Source organism: Tenrec ecaudatus, chromosome Y (assembly GCF_050624435.1).
Source record: "Tenrec ecaudatus isolate mTenEca1 chromosome Y, mTenEca1.hap1, whole genome shotgun sequence".
NCBI lineage: Eukaryota > Metazoa > Chordata > Mammalia > Afrosoricida > Tenrecidae > Tenrec > Tenrec ecaudatus.
The window spans coordinates 17,015,129-17,032,402 of record NC_134549.1 but is presented as its reverse complement, the minus strand read 5'-3'; the positions used below and the strand labels follow the sequence as shown (position 1 = coordinate 17,032,402).

Below are 17,274 nucleotides of genomic sequence, written 5' to 3'. Positions count from 1 at the left end.
AGGCATACTGAAACATGGACACCATCAGGAGCATGATGTGTGTCTACATTCTCTCTCAGTACTTCACATAAAATAACACAGTGGATGTGAACTGAACATAGTATGTGATGAAACAGTGCAAACTGTTACAGGAATTTCTCACTTTTGTTTCTTCCCTTCGTATTGTGTTTGTTGTTATTGTTTTCATAAGCTTCTATATTCAACAAATTCAGTATTTTCTCTAATGCAAGCCATGGGTCACATTGCTGTAGATGATGTTCGAGAAATAGTGATACCTGGGCCAACATTTCCTACCGATAGATTACTTGTAGATCTGAGGAAATTATGATCGCGTATACGCCGCCTCTACCAATCCAAACAACACAATGGAAGGTGGTAAATTCGATGGTAAAATGCATGATGGTGAGTATTTCCCACACAGTGGACTCATAAGTTTTGCATATTATGTCAAGTAAGTAGACATTTCATGGAATGAAAATGAACACAGCAATCTGGTTACCAAGGGAGAATCTACCTTCTTTGGTTGCAGAGAAATCTCAGGACTCTGGGTGGTGGGCTTCAAACATTCTGTAGAGGTGGAGATTTAGGAGCCAAAGTCTTAGAGGACAGAGTCAAAAGCCTCCCTTGGAATCAACTCACTGAATACCGTAGGGAGACACATGAACAGTGCCCTCAAGTCTTTAAGTTACCAATGCAATCCTTCAACAGTCACATTCTAAACACCAGGGAACCTGAGACGGGATTTCAAAGGTGTGAGCAGAGCATAAAAATACAACATAACCTCTCTGTAGAAGCACTCCTGGCTACTTTGAATCTGTTGCTGTGTGCGTGGGTAGGGAGTTGGGTGGGACATCGCGGTCGCACAGGTGGCCTAGAGAAATAAATCCAGTGGCACTCACGTGTCTATGAGACAGAGCTTGAGATCAACAAGCAATCTCACACCCACAGAACGCATCCCAGCCCAGTCCAACTCACTCAGACCAACAATGAGAGGCAAACCAGGGCCCCCTTCACCTGTAAGTAGCTGCAGGGTGTGGATGCAGAAATGTGATGTGGACTGTAGGAGGGTCACAGGCCAGTAGGTGTAGTCAGTCACCTAGATCCAAGGTCAATAGAGACATGACAGGACACTGACAGCTCTCAGCAAACAGTGGCCTACATGGGCCACCCTTAAAATACAGAATCCCATCACACAGAAAGCTGAAGTCATAGGGTGAGGTTTATGTAGGTTCTCAGCTTCCTCTGATGATCAGAATCTGGTGTGCAGAAAGCTAGGGATGACAGTGTGAGTCCAACATCCACTTGGGGAACTACATAGGAAAGTCGTTTGTGGACAAATCCCTTCTATTGACAACTGACGGATTGGAGGAAAGGGGTTCCTAAAGAGAGCGCTTTGGAGGGATGAGCATAGCTGACTATAGGCATAGATCTGACTTGAACAGTTAAAATTTTCTCAGATTTCCTTCCCCCACACCCTTGATGCATGCTACATCAATTTTGTTTCTAAAATTTTTGGTATCTTTGGTTTGTATTCTTATCGTTTTTTTTTTCTATCAAACTAGGGTATATCTCAGAAGTGTTATGTTATTGAAGTTGTGTTACATTTTTTTCCTTTTGCATATGAAACCCAGGATTGATATACCTACACAGAGAGAAGTAGAATATCAGTTTGAGGAGGAGGGAGTTACAATGCTCAGGAGAAGGGGAGAGGCAGTCACGGAGTGCATATATAGAAAGAATGGGTGGAAACTGAGGGAGCAACTGTACAATTCTGCTTGGATTGACTGAATTATGGAATGCTGTGATATATGCATTACGTTACAAAAGACAAAGTCACACCTACAAGGAAGCAACTTAAGGCTTTGACCCATTTAGCAGCGGGAATTCCACCTTGGATGTAACATAGCCTACATGATATAAAGTATCACTCCCATGAGGTGGAAAAGGTTTCATTGCCTCAAGGATTATTGGTAACATGACTGTTCTTTTGCACACCTTTGGTAAGAACTCAAGTCAATAATGAAAGAGGGGAAATATTTTTCACTTCTTTGGATTCCTAGTTCAGATCCATAAACAGATGATGGAATTTGGGTGGATTATACCTGGGCTTCTATAGGTATGGAAGGCCTTTGGAGGAGGAATTGAATTTGGAAGTTAGGAATTAAGAAGAGGGAAAAGAAGGATTCTGTTCTAAAATACTTAGGTCTATTTAAAAAAAATACATACTTAATATTTGTGTTCAAATGCATGGGGGGGGGGGACTGGAAGGTGAGGTTCCAGGGAACTGTATACAGGAAGTAGGGTGATGGCAGCAGAAGATCAAAGTTCTCAAAAAGGAGGAGGTAGCATTTATCCTGTAGACGATTGTCTGTGGGTGATTTGATTTGAACTCAGCACCTCCAGGCCCCAGAACAGTTCTCCACAGAAGGTGGCGATTGGCTACATTCTCTCCTTCCTGATCATGTTACTTCTGTGAAGACTCGCGCAGAGAATGCAGACAAACACCCAATAAAAGACAATTTCTGAAAATTGATTGTGTAAGTCAGAAACAATGAGGTCTTAAGTCTAACACAGAGAAATAGATCTATTGAAAAAGATTTGGACTTGTGCTGGGGATATATAACCACCCAAGTTGTCAATTTGAAATTAACTTGTGAAATTTGTATTTGACTGCAGAACTTCGTCCTTCTCTTTCTCTGTATCTGTGGTAGACAGACGTACACAGTCATGAACATTCCAATACAATAGCCGAGTGTCGAGAGCCATTCCTTTTGCTTAAATTAGAAAAAAGGATGGACAGGGTATCATTGCCTTGTCGTGATGAGAACGTAAGGTTCCTACTATTTTTAACTCCTCTGTACATGTGGACACTTGCTTTCAGTCAGGTTCAATTTTCTATCCGATGATCAGAATTGGTTCACACTTCAGTTGTAACAATTGTCTGCCTGTAAATACCATCCTACTGAACATGCAGAAGTGTGCCTCCAGCCCACAGAGGAAGGTGGTGCTCTGTGTTGATCCATGGAGTCACTGGTGACCATGCTGATGGTGTGACTCAGCAGTTCTACAGTTGTCACATAATGGAACAGGCCCGCAGACTCACATCTTGTTTGATTTCACTCGGTCTTACTGCATTTCATCAGTTGCTTTTTATTCCAAACGGAAGATCTTTGTAACTCCAAGAAAGTGTACAGATGCTGTTTTGTAGACATGGGGGCAATGCAGACATTGTTGATGCATGAAAGGCCAGGAATGAAATCCTAGTCATCCAGGTAATGTACTGAATGGTGTTATTACATTTACTAAATCAACTGAGCATGTTTCCCATTCTTGGTTTAAAGGGAAATGCCTTCCCCATTATTCATACGCACAGAAAAAAGTAGCCAATGAGTTTGTTCTTGTTGGTAAGAACCATGGTGTTTCTGTTGGCAATGGGCGGGTTGAGATTGGATTGATGGCCACAGCTTCAGACAAAGACTGTAGATCTGAACTCTGCTTCTGCTAAGCATCACAGGTCAAGCCTGGAATTCCCCAGTATTTTCCCAGCGTGTTAATGTGTTATGCAAGGAGATAAGTGATATTATATGAAGTGGTCATTGCAACTTTGAATAGTCCGAGGAGAAACTGAAAACAAACGCTCAGAACGACGGCTTCAGGTCATCCCGGGGCAGAGGGCAAGGTCCTGAGCTCCTTAACAACAACCTGAAGAGAGCCGTGGAAGCGCGAACCCCACAGGCTGGTTGTTGGGGGGATTCCCGTCTCGCCCAGGCTGCAGGCAGCCTTGGACAACAAGGAATCCTAGGTCTAAGGGATGCAGGGTTGCATTGCCCCGCCCGCTGCGGAACAGCAGAGACAAAGGGGTCTCCTAGATCCTGAGGATCGCCCACAGGTGCGCCTCACCTGCAGGGGTGCACCTTGGACGTGCCTCCGCACTACAGGAGCCCCTGCGCACTCAGGTTGGCGCCCAGGCCAGAGCCCCGCCCCCCGCGCTCCCCACGTGCACGTCCAAAGGACGCACGGCGGCAGCCTCGGCGCGCGCATGCGCCAAAGCGGCTCCTCCTCCCGCCACGCGACCCCGGGCCTGCGTGGCCTCTGAGGGCGCGCTGAGGGACGAGGGGGCGGCGGGGCGCCCGTCCGTCCGCCGGAGCAGCAGGTGGGCCGCGCGGCTGCAGGCGGGGAGCGGGGCGCCGGGAGGCCGCGGGGGCTGCGCTCGCGCCCCGCCGAGCACCCTGCACCCGGCGGCCCGGCCTCCTCACGCCGCGCTGGACCCGCCGCCCTCCCGACGCGCCGCCCCGGCCCCGAACCCGGAGACGACCCGTTACCGGCTGCGACGTCGTCGGGGGTCCCGGAGAACCGGACCCACGGGACCGCCAGGCCCGCGCTGAGGCCCGAACACGGCCCCGCTGCCGCCACCATGGTCCAGCGACCGCGTACTTTCACTTCCGCTTTCCGGAAGTCCCGCCCCCACGACCCCGGTGACCCGGAAGTGCCCCCTTCCTGCTGCTCCAGCGTGTTGGGCCCTGCAGGCCTTGGCTAGGCTGGCTTCTGACCTGCCCGAGAGGTTGCAAGCTGATGACTGTGGTTCGAAGGGGAACCCGCTCCGTACCCCGAGGTCTTCCCGTGCAGCCTGCACCTGGGAGCGGTCCCCGGAGACGTGCGCGACCCGATATGGACCAGGCTGCGTGCAACCCCACAGGGGCTTTCCTACTGCCCCCTGCCCGGCCTGGATCCCCTGGAATGGGCAGTAGCTGCTTCCTCGGTAGTCTTTGGAAGCTCAGGGATTGCACTGCAGCCACCTGCAGGGTGGAAGGTGGGAGCAGGGTAGGGCAGGAGGCTGGGTTGTAACCTGGCTCTATCTCGGCTACTGGGGTTTTGATTTCAGGGACGAAGTGGGCAATGGGCTATGAAGCGCTTCCAACCTAAAGCCATAATGAAAATGTCCCTCCTCTGTTGACCACGCAAATACAAACTCAACTCAAACTATACACTAAATAAGATTTTGTTCCCCCTCCTTAGGGAAATTGGCTGTTTTCTTCCTTCCCACTTAGGCCCTTTGTTTTCATTTACTGACTGCATGAGCCAGTGACTTGACTACGTCCAACAGAGCTGACCGACTAGTAAACGGTAAGTTGTTTTGCCTATTCATTGTGAAATGAAAATCCTCTTTCTAAGTTGGGGGATGCACCCTCATGACAACTATGCATGTAAAAGACAAGATTTTTATGAGCCCCTAATAAATTGTTAAAATTTAAAAAAAAGTATTTTAAAAATAAAATCAAGAAAATTGTGGGAAAAAAAAGCAAGATATCTGTCCTCACCCACCCAGTAGCCACTTCTCCTCGCACCAGCAGCATCTTAAAAATGTCAGCACCTGTGACAAATGGTATGTCAAAGCTTGCCGTTCCTGTCAATCCCCAGATCTGTGAGTTCAGCAAACAGGCTTCAGGTTCATCTTTAATGCAAAGACTGTGTTATCCTCAAATGATGTTTTCTCCTTTTAAAGAACTTTAAGAAGCTACAACGTAATTTTGTTTTCTAACCCAGAGTTTCAGAAATGCGGAACCGATGATGCTTCCATGCACCTGAATGTAAAACCTCTAAGCTGTGGAATATGATGGCCCAATACTTCCAGTATTTGCTGCCAAAAAAAAAAAAAAAGTAAGTTGAGGGCTGTTTCATATTCTCTGGGGAATGGTAATGTTCTAGAGGGCTGATGGTTGCAGCAGTACTGTTGCTGGCAATATTAGCTCAGAACCTCAATCATGAGAACGTGAGGACTGGCTGCGTCATCTGAGGTGATTTGCTACGGGAAAAGAACGCAGAGATGATTGAGGCCAGAAACTTGAAAATTAACTCCGGTTGCGATCATTCACGCATCTCCACATGGAAGTACACACTTTGTAGAGAACAGTTGTTATCTGTGACTACTTTTATTTTTGCCCTTTAAGTAGGCTGCGTAACCTCATCTGGTTTACAAAAGTTTTGACACCGATAAGCTTGAGGCCAGGGAGCACTTAGGGTTTCCCCCTTTTTCCTATTTATAAGATTTCCTTTTTCACAAAACATCTAACGAAAACAAACTGTCATCATAAACACATTTAAGTTTGCCCAGCTGTCATAAACAAACGTAAAAAATAAAGCCTAATGGATCCAGCTAGAGTGTGGATACCAAGGTCATCTTGTCATGAGCAAAGTAGATTTTCAAAGCAATTGGAATCAATCATTTACGGTAAAAGTTGATTCCAATAAGACTGGACGAAACCATACCAGTCTCCGTGGCCCTTTCTCCACGTCAGATACTCGCTTACCAATCAGGTCTCGGTCCAGATTCCTTGTCCACATTTTGTTTGTTTTCTGCTTAATGTTTTCTTGTTCCTGAAGAATATTCTCAATGGCTCAGTGTCTAATGTTTGATGAAAATTGAGTAACAGCACAGTGAAATGGAAATAAACTAGTAACTGAAATGAGGCGCCCCATTGGGTGCCCTACATATCAAGTTTACCTCTGCCCTCTGTAACCCTTATTTTTTTCAAATACTCTCACTCAAATCTTCAAATCTACTGTTTATGTATAAAGAGACAAGCGCATCACCAGAAAACCAAGGTGCTACCATTGAGTCATTGCTGACTCAAAGTGACCTTATACAGGATGTCTGAGTCTTTGTAAACCTTTCTAAGAGCAGATGGCCTCATTCTTCTCAAAAGGAGTGCATGAGTGGTTGGAACCACCAACTTTGCCATTAGCAGAACAAAGCTGACTTAGCATCACTATGTTGGCTCCTCAGACACCGATATACTTATCCGCAAAGTCACATGAAGTGACTCTTAAAAGTTGGTGGTGGAAAATTTCTTCAGCTTTCGATTTCATTTTTTTTCACTAATTTCTCCATTCCCTTCCTAAGTGTGGTGTTGGTATTTCTGCTTCACTAAGTTGATTCTGACTTGTCAAAGCTACTCTGTGACACACAGTGGGACTGCCCCTAGGCTTGTATATGGATTGTCACTTTGAGTCTTCCATCCTTGCAATGTAAGAAGCAATATAGGTATATATATTTTTAGTTTACTTATTTATGTTCCTCACTGGTCATCCAAACACAACTGTGCAACTTGTCCATGTCACAGAAGAAGTTTTGATTCTGCTCTATGAAACTATGGATGCATTAGGAGGATTTAGCAAACAGTTGGGCTTCTAGGTAAGTATCAGCTCCACCCCTCAAAGGAGGAATGAACTTCTCCCTCATCAGGGATTCTAATCCCAACAAGCAGGGTGCAGTATCACATGATCGTTCATTCCTAAGGATGCAACATGAGTTCCTGTGTATCCATGCAAACTTGTGGTGATCACTGTATGCCCTCGAGGACCACTGTGTTTCTCTGTGTTTTCATTGGATTGTATTTGGTGTGGATCACCAAACACTTGTCCCAGCGTCCCCTGGGTGCACTCAAGCACCAACCGTCCTGTTGATATCCATGTGGATTGCCCATTTGCTTCACGCTTGGTTCCAAAGCCGTACCAGTTGCCATGGAGACAACTGCAGCCCTAGGACCCCTCGTGAGGACCAGGTAGAACTGCGACCCTTAGGACGTTCCAGAATGCACGACCTTTCAGCAGCAGAGAGTCAAGCCATGCTCCCAAGGCATCCCCAGCCAACATTCACACACAACCAAAAGCAGATCCACTGCCACTGTCATGAGGTCGATTTCCACTCACAGCAGCCAGATGAGACATAGCACCTTAACCATTTACATCGTCCAGGGATTGTGTGCACACACCAAAGGATGTGTTCTACTGTAGCTTCCGAAAGCTCGCCTCATCTATATAGTGACACGTTCTCATGGAAACTTCCCGCTCTCTATATGCTGATTTTCAGCAAGAAACACTTCTGTGCCCCAGGAAGACTTTGACATCTTCTTGGATGTTCTCAGAGAAGAGCAGATTCCTGAGGAAAACCTCGTTCATGTCATCAAACGAGGTAACTCAGCCACACTTTGCCCTGCGTTTCTATTTGTCTGGCAGGTCAGCATAATTGCAGGTAACACATCAATCTCACTTACATCCTCTCTTTCTAAATCATTTGTTATGAGCTCCAGTATTTACACAGAATCCTTAGTGTTATCAGTGTCGGGTGCTGATCTTTTTCCCTCTTGTCTTTTTTGTTCTTTTTCTCAGACGATTGTCCAAAGAATTTTCCAACGTTGCCAGGAACCCTTCCTGTAACACAGACATTTTGAGGGTAAGTGTCCATCGCTGTCCTTCCCAACCAGGTAAGGATCTCCCACAGGGATTTCACATGGGCTGTAGGTGCGGAGGTGGGTAAGCGTCGGGTTGCTAAGCAGAAGATTAGCACTTGGCAACCGTGACCTGCTCCATGGGAGGAAGGGGAGGTTGCTGCTCCCACAGAGTTCCAGCCTCAGAGACCCACAGTGGAGGCTCCAGTCTGGCTTGTAGGTTCCTGGAGGAATCAGCACCAGTTGGATGACAGAGGTTATGGTCTGGGGTTTGGTAATCCTCCTTCAGTAACTGCTGGATTCTTGAGTCTCCAAAAGTATGCACCCAGATGACATTTCCTGATTCATGGTCCCCCTGCTATCGATTCAATCCTGAATCGTGTTAATGTTGTGGATAGATGCCACCACGTTGTCCGTGACTCACCGTGACCCAATGTACAGCACAAGGAAACACTGACCAATTCTGTACCGTCCTCCTGATTGCTTTTTTAAAAGTCTGAGCCTATGGTTGCAGCTACTTTGTCAGTCTTTCTGGTGGACGGTCCTCTTGTTTTCTCACCTGTTAGTTTGTCAGGCAGGAGGTCCTTCCCCAAAAAATGAACCGTCTGCAGAACACATCACAGCAGCCCTAGAGCGGGTTCCAGAGGATAAATCTTCACGGCGACAGTCTCTTTTTGACCTCACGACAGCTGGTCTGTGTGAATCCTCAGCCTTGCACTAGCTGCCAAACGACTCACCCCAGCTCTGCTCCACTTTCTGTGTATAACTTGTTGTTCTGAATTCTATTACAAACCTACGGACCCCGAAAAATATACATAAAAATGCCCAAGAACCTCTCTTTGTCGGCTTACATAAGCTAAGTCCCCATCTCTCCTTACAGCGGGACTGGTTGGTTCAAATAGCTGACACTTTGGTTCCCAGAAGACAACTTACCCATATACCACCAGGCTCTCTTCTTTTATTTTGTTTCCCTTAAAAAAACACAACAAAACAGTTTTCAGGTCATGATTTTTCAGGTCAGTGAGTTAGGTTCTTTCCCAAGGCCAAGACTTCTGGATCATGAACTCCCTGCTTCCACCATCTCCACAGCTTTGGAATCATTCCATGTAGACATACACCTATTTTGGAGACAGATTTTTATTAATTTCGAAGTAAGAAAGTATCAAACTTCTACCTGAAAGATACCCAACTCTAGACACCTGACTACTCTTGAGCCTCTTTCAAGGTCAGCTTAACTCAACACCCTGCCCTGGTTTTCTCCCCACACAAGGTACCTGCATGGACGGCCACAGGCCTCACCTTGCCTGTGGAATCAGAATCACCAGTAGGAAGAGTTACTTCTGTGTTCCTCTACAGCATCTCTTCTTCTCAGAGAAGACAGTTTCCCTCCCCCACCTCATCTTTCTCAGTCTCCCCTCCTCTCTGTGGTGTCCCTAGATCATTAAATTGTTCAACTTAAATTATTTGCTGTGTACGTGGTTCCTGCATGTCCTTGCAGAGAAAGGATTGAGCTTGAAGCTCAATAAACATCCATATTCAATAGAGTTGTCCAGACAGTTATGTATGTCTCTGGTGTAATGGGTGGCCCATGGGAGACAAAGTGGGATTGAGATGGAGAGAGAATTCAGAGAACCAGCCAGCTCAATGGGCTGAAGGGTCTAAACCAGCCTTGGGACATATTTACTGTACAGACATGAGGCTGTATGGACACCTGGCTGTCACTTAAATCTCAACAGATTAACATTCGTCACGGGGTGTTAAACACCTGGCCTGATAATAATCAATTAGGGAGTAGCCTGACAGTTCTCACTGTAATCAGATTCCCTCTCTGTTCTTACAGCTCTCATGTATGAAATAACATGGGAGTCTGTGATCGTCTAGTACAGGATGAGTAGGGATCAATGATGAGACAACATCAGAGGCGTCAGTCCAAATCAGAACCCCAAACTAATTGCCTTCTAGCCAATTCCAACTCACAGGAACACCCTGGGACAGAGATGACGTGTCCATGAGGGTGGGAAACTCATCCAATCATCACATGAGCAAGAGAAAGTGTCGGTTTGGAAATTGCTGATTTTATCCCTAAAAAGACTGAACTACGTTTGCCAGTGATATGCTCTTGGACATTGAACCTTGTCAATAACAAGAAAGCCAATGAAACCAATAGAAGGATCCAGCAAACCAGAGGACACTGAGTCAACCTTCAAAAACCAGCTGGATTCCTTGACACCACATGTCTGCAGTGAGCACCTGGAGAGCCACGTGGGGACCTTTGGACCCTGCGTGTGGCTGTGAATTACAAGTGAAAAATATCAAAGGGTAATATTCACATAATAGTGATTTCATTTGTTTGTAAATGATCATTGTCAAATTGTTGGAAGGGACACACTTGGCTCTTCCATCTACGAAGTTTCCCAAACCTACTCTCTACCAGATGAGGATGCTGGGGGAACGAATTTCAGGACTGGGATACCATTTATCGTAGCTACACAAAGATGAAGTGCGTAGAACCTAATCTTAAAATTGAATGAAACTCACTATCATTGAATTGATTCTGACTTACGGTGATCCTATAGGCCAGGCAGAAAGGCCTGCTGAGCACTTCTGAGATGGTTATTTTTTACTGAAGTAGAAAACTTCATCTTTGGCCATGGAGTAGCTCATGATTACCAACTGCTGACCATATAGTTAGCACTAACGCACTAGGACTGCAGACCTAAATCTCTTGGGAGATTCAGAGAATATAGATATATAATATATCATTAATTAATGATATTAATATTTATTAATGTAATTAAAATTTTTAATTAATATGACTACTAATTAATAATATACTCGAAATTATATCTATATATATATATATATACTAAAGGATATATACAGAAGTGACAGTAAAATCAACTTGACCAAACTATTGGAAGGAAATGTGAAAATGTCAACCATATTCAAATAGTCTTCTAGATACAAAGTAATAACCATCTGACTCTAATTTTTTAAAATGTGAAATATTGAACCATCAACTTCAGATGCAAAGTAAAGAGACCCTGACTACAAAAACACTAGCACAGTAGAACGAAGTAGACCATCTCAAATGTCCGAATCATCCTACACAGACAATGTAGTCAAAACAGACTTGTGTGAGTATAAGAACAGACACACAGACCGATGGAAGAGAATTGAGTTCTCATCAGTAACTCCATCCCCTTGTAGACAGCTTAGCATCGCCCAAGGCCTGGAGACCATGACATGAGGAAGAGAACATTTCTCTAACACATGGTGCTTTCCAAACTGGATATCCATATGCAGAAATAGGACACAGAATCCACGTCTCATGCCGTATACAAAGCCAACTCACGATGAATCACAGATGTACATGTCAAACCTAACACTACACACATCCCTGGAGAACATATACGTGTGCACCTAGGAGCCCTCACACGCGAAATTCCTATGTTACCAAAACGAATGAAAACCTGCACAAACAGATGATGAACTGCTTGACCCAGCATCCTACCAATGAGATCTTTTGAAGGATCGTGGCTTTACTCCCAGTGAGAACTAGTTTAATACACAGGAAGGAAGGCTCCCTTGAGAGGAGACTCAGAGTTTCCAGGGAGAATGACCAGTATTCTGTGAACACAGGATTGCTCAGACCCGAGTTACCAGTTATACTCTGCCTGGACTTGATGGGCTGCCCAGGAGTTGTCCCTGAGCATTTAAAGACTTCTCCAGAAGAGAGAACTTGAAAACTGCTGCAGGGGCCAAAAAGACAAGAGACTTTATATATGTATATATAATTGTATTGGGGAATCAGACAGCTCTTATCACCATAGATACATCCATTGTGTCAAGTACATTTGTACAAGTGTTGCCAATCTTCATTTTCAAAACATTTTCTTTCTACTTGAGCCCCTGGTATCAGCTCCTCATTTTTTCCCTCCCTCTCCCAACCTCCCTTCCTCATGAACCCTTGATAATTTATAAATTTTATTATTTTTTTCATATCTTAAACTGACCATTGTCTCCCTTCACCCACTTTTCTGTTGTCTGTCCCCCAGGGAAGGGGTTATTTGAGATCATTGTGATTGGTTCCCCCTTTCTCCCACCTCCTTTCCCTTACCCTCCTGGTGTTGCTACTCTCATTATACAGATCCTGGGGGTTTAGCTGTCCTGGATTCCTGTGTTTAGCGCTCTTATCTGTACCAGTGTACATGTTCTGGTCTAGCCGGATTTGTAAGGTAGAATTGGGATCATGATGGGGGGTTGGGAGGGAAGCATTAAAGAACTAAAGGAAAGTTGTATGTTTCATCAGTGCTGTACTGCACCCTGACTGGCTCTTCTTTCCCTTGTGACCCTTCTGGAAGGGGATATCTAATTATCTGTGGGCTTTGGGTCCCTACTCTGCACTTTCCCTCATTCCCACTGATACGATTTTCTTTTGTTCTGGGTCATCAACGCCTGATGCTTGATACATGATCCCACCAACACCTCATGATCACACAGGCTGGTGTGTTCTTCCATGTGGACTTTGTGGCCTGTCAGCTAGATGACCACTTGTTTATCTTCAAGCCTTTAAGACCCCAGATGCTATATCTTTCGATAGTCAGGCACCATCAGCTTTCTTCACCACATACTTTGTCTTCAGTGATCATGTCAGGAAGATGAGCATCATGGAATGCCAGGTAATGAAAACAAAGTGTTCTTGTGTTGAGGGAGTACTTCAGTAGAGGCTCAAGGTCTGTCTGCTACCTTAATACTTAACCTATACATATATGTACATAGATAAATTTCCCTATCATTATATATAAATATATTTACATACGTACATACCTGTGTTTAGGTCTGTACAAATGTCCTTTGCCTCCTAGAACTTTCCTCTATTTCCTTTTACTTTCCTTCTGCCCATCTTGTTTGGCCTTCATTCAGGTTTCAGTAATTTCTCTCGGTTAAATAACCCTGATCAAGCCCTACCAGGCATCCAATATCCTCCTCACCATTGATTTTGGATCGCTTGTTGTTCCCTTGTCCCTGGGTTTGTTAACACCACTTCCTTTCCCCTGCCGTCCTCTGTCCCATGTCCCCTCAGAACCGTTGGTCCCATAGTTTTCTCCTCCAGATTGTTTATCCAGCCGATCTTTTCTAGATAGAGATGTAGAGACAATAATAAGCATAAAAACAAGACAGAGCAAAACAAAACAACAAAGGAGAACAAATCAACAACAACAACAAAACCAAGGACTCCCTCCAAAAAGGAAAGCCTAGAAATAGTTCAAGGTCTGTCTGTTGAGTTTTAGGAGTGTTTTCTGGGCGAGTCTGATGGGAGGCAAATTTTACCAAGGGACTTCATTGCTTTACTCCCTTTGCTGCTCTGCTGCATGCCATTAGCATTTCGCCCCAGAGTGGTGGAGTCAAATCGGGCACAATTCTTGCATTGTGACTCCAGTGTTGTCCCCCATAGTGATAGGAGTCCATGAGGGACGTCGTGTCTCCTAGTGGGACCAGCCGTATGGTCTTCTCTGTGTATTGGCTGCTCAGAGCAGAAATATTTTCCCCAGGGCTTGGTGGGCCAGGATGTGCTCCACTCTCTCTCTCCTTCCCTCTTCGTTTGCTCCCGTGTGCTCTGATCAGACGTGCCCCTGCTCCCTGACCTGTAGCTTCAATGCTGTCCTCTGAAGTGAATTCTTCTGGAGGGAGAGGAGGGTGACCATGTAGTTCGGATTGAGGCTGGCCTCTCAGACCTCTCCATTGGTTTGCTGCTTCAGGCCAGTATGTTGCATTCACATCTTGGTGCACCAGGTTGAAAAGACTAGTAAATTTTTAAAAAGGATAAGAAAGCTTCAAAGCATAACAAAAGACAAGCAATGACATTAGTAGATGGACAGAGGACATGGACAGACCCCTGACTACAGTGACCACTCAGGCAGCCAATAAACACATGGGGACATGCACACAGTCGTTATTCACTAGCGTGCAGGAAATCAAGAGAACCATGCTCGATCAGGGCAATTAATCCAACACAATAACCCCAAACAACACGAGCTGGTGAGGGTGTGGAGAAAGCGGAACCTTGAAACACTGCTGGCAGAACTCGAAGTTGGAAAAACCACAGTGGTAAATTCTATGACACGACCTAACCAAGTTATAGACAGAAATTCTAGAGTACAGGTTCCCATGCTCAGTTGCCCAACCATCCCATTTTCAGGGGGGGGGGGGATAGTCATTAAAAATTGGGGTGTTCTAGCTCCTAATACAGGATAAATTGTAGTTTTCTACTTTGGCTGGCCCCTGGATCACTTTGTAACACTCATGGGTCAGTATCTCCCTTTGGTAAATTCTGCTCTAGATAATCCAGATAACCTAGGCTAAGGTCTCCATCCAAGTCATAGGAACAAAAGGGTTGCTATGAGTTGACGCTGACTTGACGGCACCTGGGAGCAGCAACAGCAAAAATAACAACAGGAATATATCCCAAGGATTAGAAAGCCATGAGATGCATGTGTTTTCACCCAACCGTGGACTTCAGAAAAATGAAGGCCTTCGTGAAAAGAATTGTATCAGCCCCAATAAATTGTTAAAATAAAAAAAAAATTTAAAAAAAATGAAGGCCTTCAAATCCCTGAGCATCCATCGAAGGTCTCTCTGTATGAAGGCAAGAAGAATGATGAGAACGTAAGACACACGAAAGTCACAGAAGCATCATGGTCCAGGCAGCTTTCACCATACGAGAGGACTGGCACTTGGCTTCCAACTGTTCTTAATTGAATGAAGTCAGAACGTCTGGACAGAGTGGGATGAAAAGGCAGAACCAACTGAGAGGTGGAAAACGGAGGCACAGAGCAGACGTCGAATTCAGCCAGGAATGTGAAGTTGAGAAAGATTTTATTGAGGGAAAGAACTCCCGGAGGGAAGGGAGAGCAGAGAAGGACAGGGGCATCTTGACCTCCTGAGCAGGTTCCATGACCCAACAGGTTAGGTCAGGGAAGTCACGCCTGACTTTGAAGCAGTGGGACATATATCGGGCTTGAGTCAAGGACATATCTACTGGTAAAGGGAAGGAGGCTTTCTGATGCTGCAGCTGCAGAGTGTGAGTCAGGATGTGGTCTGTGAGTAAATCATCTTGTTTTTCCGCAGACCTGCTTCCTGGAGTGCTGAGGGAAGGGGTTGTACAGACAGGGCCAGGAGAGATATGCTACTTGGAACGCTGGAGGCAGAGACTGCACAGTCCAGCTCTGGCCTTCAGAGGCAGTGGGGAAGGGGCCACACAGTCTAGCAGGCTATCTTTCGGGATAGCTGGGAACCGGGCCCAAACACCAACCTTAGAATCGTAAAAAAAAACAAAACATGGCTCCCTGTGCAGCTAGCTACTGGTGGAAATGATGACAGTCTTAGAAGAATAACTGGGTTAGACCAGTGGTTCTCAATCTTCCTAATTCCTCGGCTCTTTGATGTAGTCCCTCAGCTGATGGTGAACCCCTCCCCCCAACCATAAAATTATTTTCATTGCTACTTCATCACTGTCCTTTTGCTACTGTCATGAATCGGGTGGCCCCTGAGAGAGGCAAGTGTTTTCTTGTCTTGTGAAGTAGCCTTCCAAGATGGTCCCTTCTCCATCTGGAACAAACAAGAGCGAATAACCTCAAAGAGGCATGACAATAATTAGGCCAAAGGACTTATGGACCATGGGAACCCCTAGTTTCAACTCTTGAGACCCAAATAATTAAATGGTGCCCAATGAGCTCAACTGACCACAGTATTAATGAACCCACTGCCACTGAATCAGTTCTGACTCACTGTGACCGTAAAGGGGTGAATAAAACTGCTTTGGAGGGAGTCTCGTGAGTTTGCAAGTCTTCACGGGAGCAGACAGCTTCTTTCATTTCCTTAGGCACATTGGTCTGATAGAGACTGATGGAACCGTTAAGACTCCAGCCCTAGGGGAAACTGATTACAAGGATCCACATGTGACCTCCTCCCTGGGAGAGGGACAGCAGAGAAGGGGGGGAAGGGAGACTCCGGATAGGGCAAGATATGACAAAATAACGATGTATAAATTACCAAGGGCACATGAGGGAGGGGGGAAAGGGGAGGGAGGAGGGAAAAAAAGAGAACCTGATACAAGGGACTTAAGTGGAGAGCAAATGCCTTGAGAATGATTGGGGCAGGGAATGTATGGATGTGCTTTATACAATTGATGTATGTATATGTATGGATTGTGGTAAGAGTTGTATGAGTCCCTAATAAAATGTAAAAGAAGAAAAGAGAAAAAAATGATTAGGGCAAAGACTGTACAGATGTGCTTTATACAATTGATGTATGTATATGTATGAACTGTGATAAGAGTTGTATGAGCCCCAATAAATTGTTAAAAAAAATAAAAAGACTCCAGCCCACTGGTGTTGAAAGGTGTTGAAAGGCTTACACCTAAACAGAGAGGAAGACTTCTGTTGGGTTCCATCCTGCCAAGCAATGACCGAATAAATGTTTGATAGTTAAAAATCACCCTCTTCTCGCCTTTCTTGTATGACAGTGATAGATGACCAAAATGGCGTGTGTGATGGGGTTCAAGTAGTCTTCTGCGAGGCCCATGGAGAGAGGGCAGGTTGTGCTGAATATCAGCTGAATTCATGATCGCAGGACTTGGAAAAACCATGTATGTGCTGCCCGTAAAAGGATCTTGTTTCACCCACAGTATTAGAGTGTCTCAGAATCAATAGGTGAAGGCTAAGAACAGACTATGGTCACCTGCACACCAGGGAGCCCAGAGTTGAGGCAGGTGTGTCTGTTTGCCTAAACCAGAAGGATTTTTCAGACCAGAGACTTTTTCAGACCAATCAGTGGAGTCCCAAGCAAATCCAGGTGAGTTATCCACCTTTATTGTCCATAAGTGCAAATCGCAACAGAAGATGAATAATGATCTTTTCAGGTTCTAAGAACATGGTTGTTGGTAGAAGATCTTTGAAGGCTTAGTATCAAGACTTTTGCATGGAGAAGGAAATCTGTAAGTGCTTGCTCTGTGGTAGTTTAGGATGGGAACTTTAAGAATTTA

The 17,274-nt window shown here is 45.2% G+C and overlaps 2 long non-coding RNA genes across 3 annotated transcripts; both read left to right on the top strand.

The window, feature by feature from the left end:
- The first annotated feature begins 4,083 nt into the window (after positions 1–4,083).
- Positions 4,084–5,658, top strand: LOC142435577 (uncharacterized). The gene is made up of 3 exons (XR_012781578.1): positions 4,084–4,810; positions 5,049–5,124; positions 5,545–5,658. It is a non-coding gene; the product is annotated as an uncharacterized LOC142435577 (long non-coding RNA).
- A 1,424-nt stretch (positions 5,659–7,082) lies between these two features.
- LOC142435579 (uncharacterized) lies at positions 7,083–9,203 on the top strand. Of its 2 annotated transcripts, none has more exons than XR_012781580.1 (3): positions 7,083–7,192; positions 7,871–8,032; positions 8,170–9,203. It is a non-coding gene; the product is annotated as an uncharacterized LOC142435579 (long non-coding RNA). The 2 variants fall into 2 exon arrangements; XR_012781579.1 differs by having other exon boundaries at positions 7,871–7,972; positions 8,170–9,198.
- Positions 9,204–17,274: the final 8,071 nt, after the last annotated feature.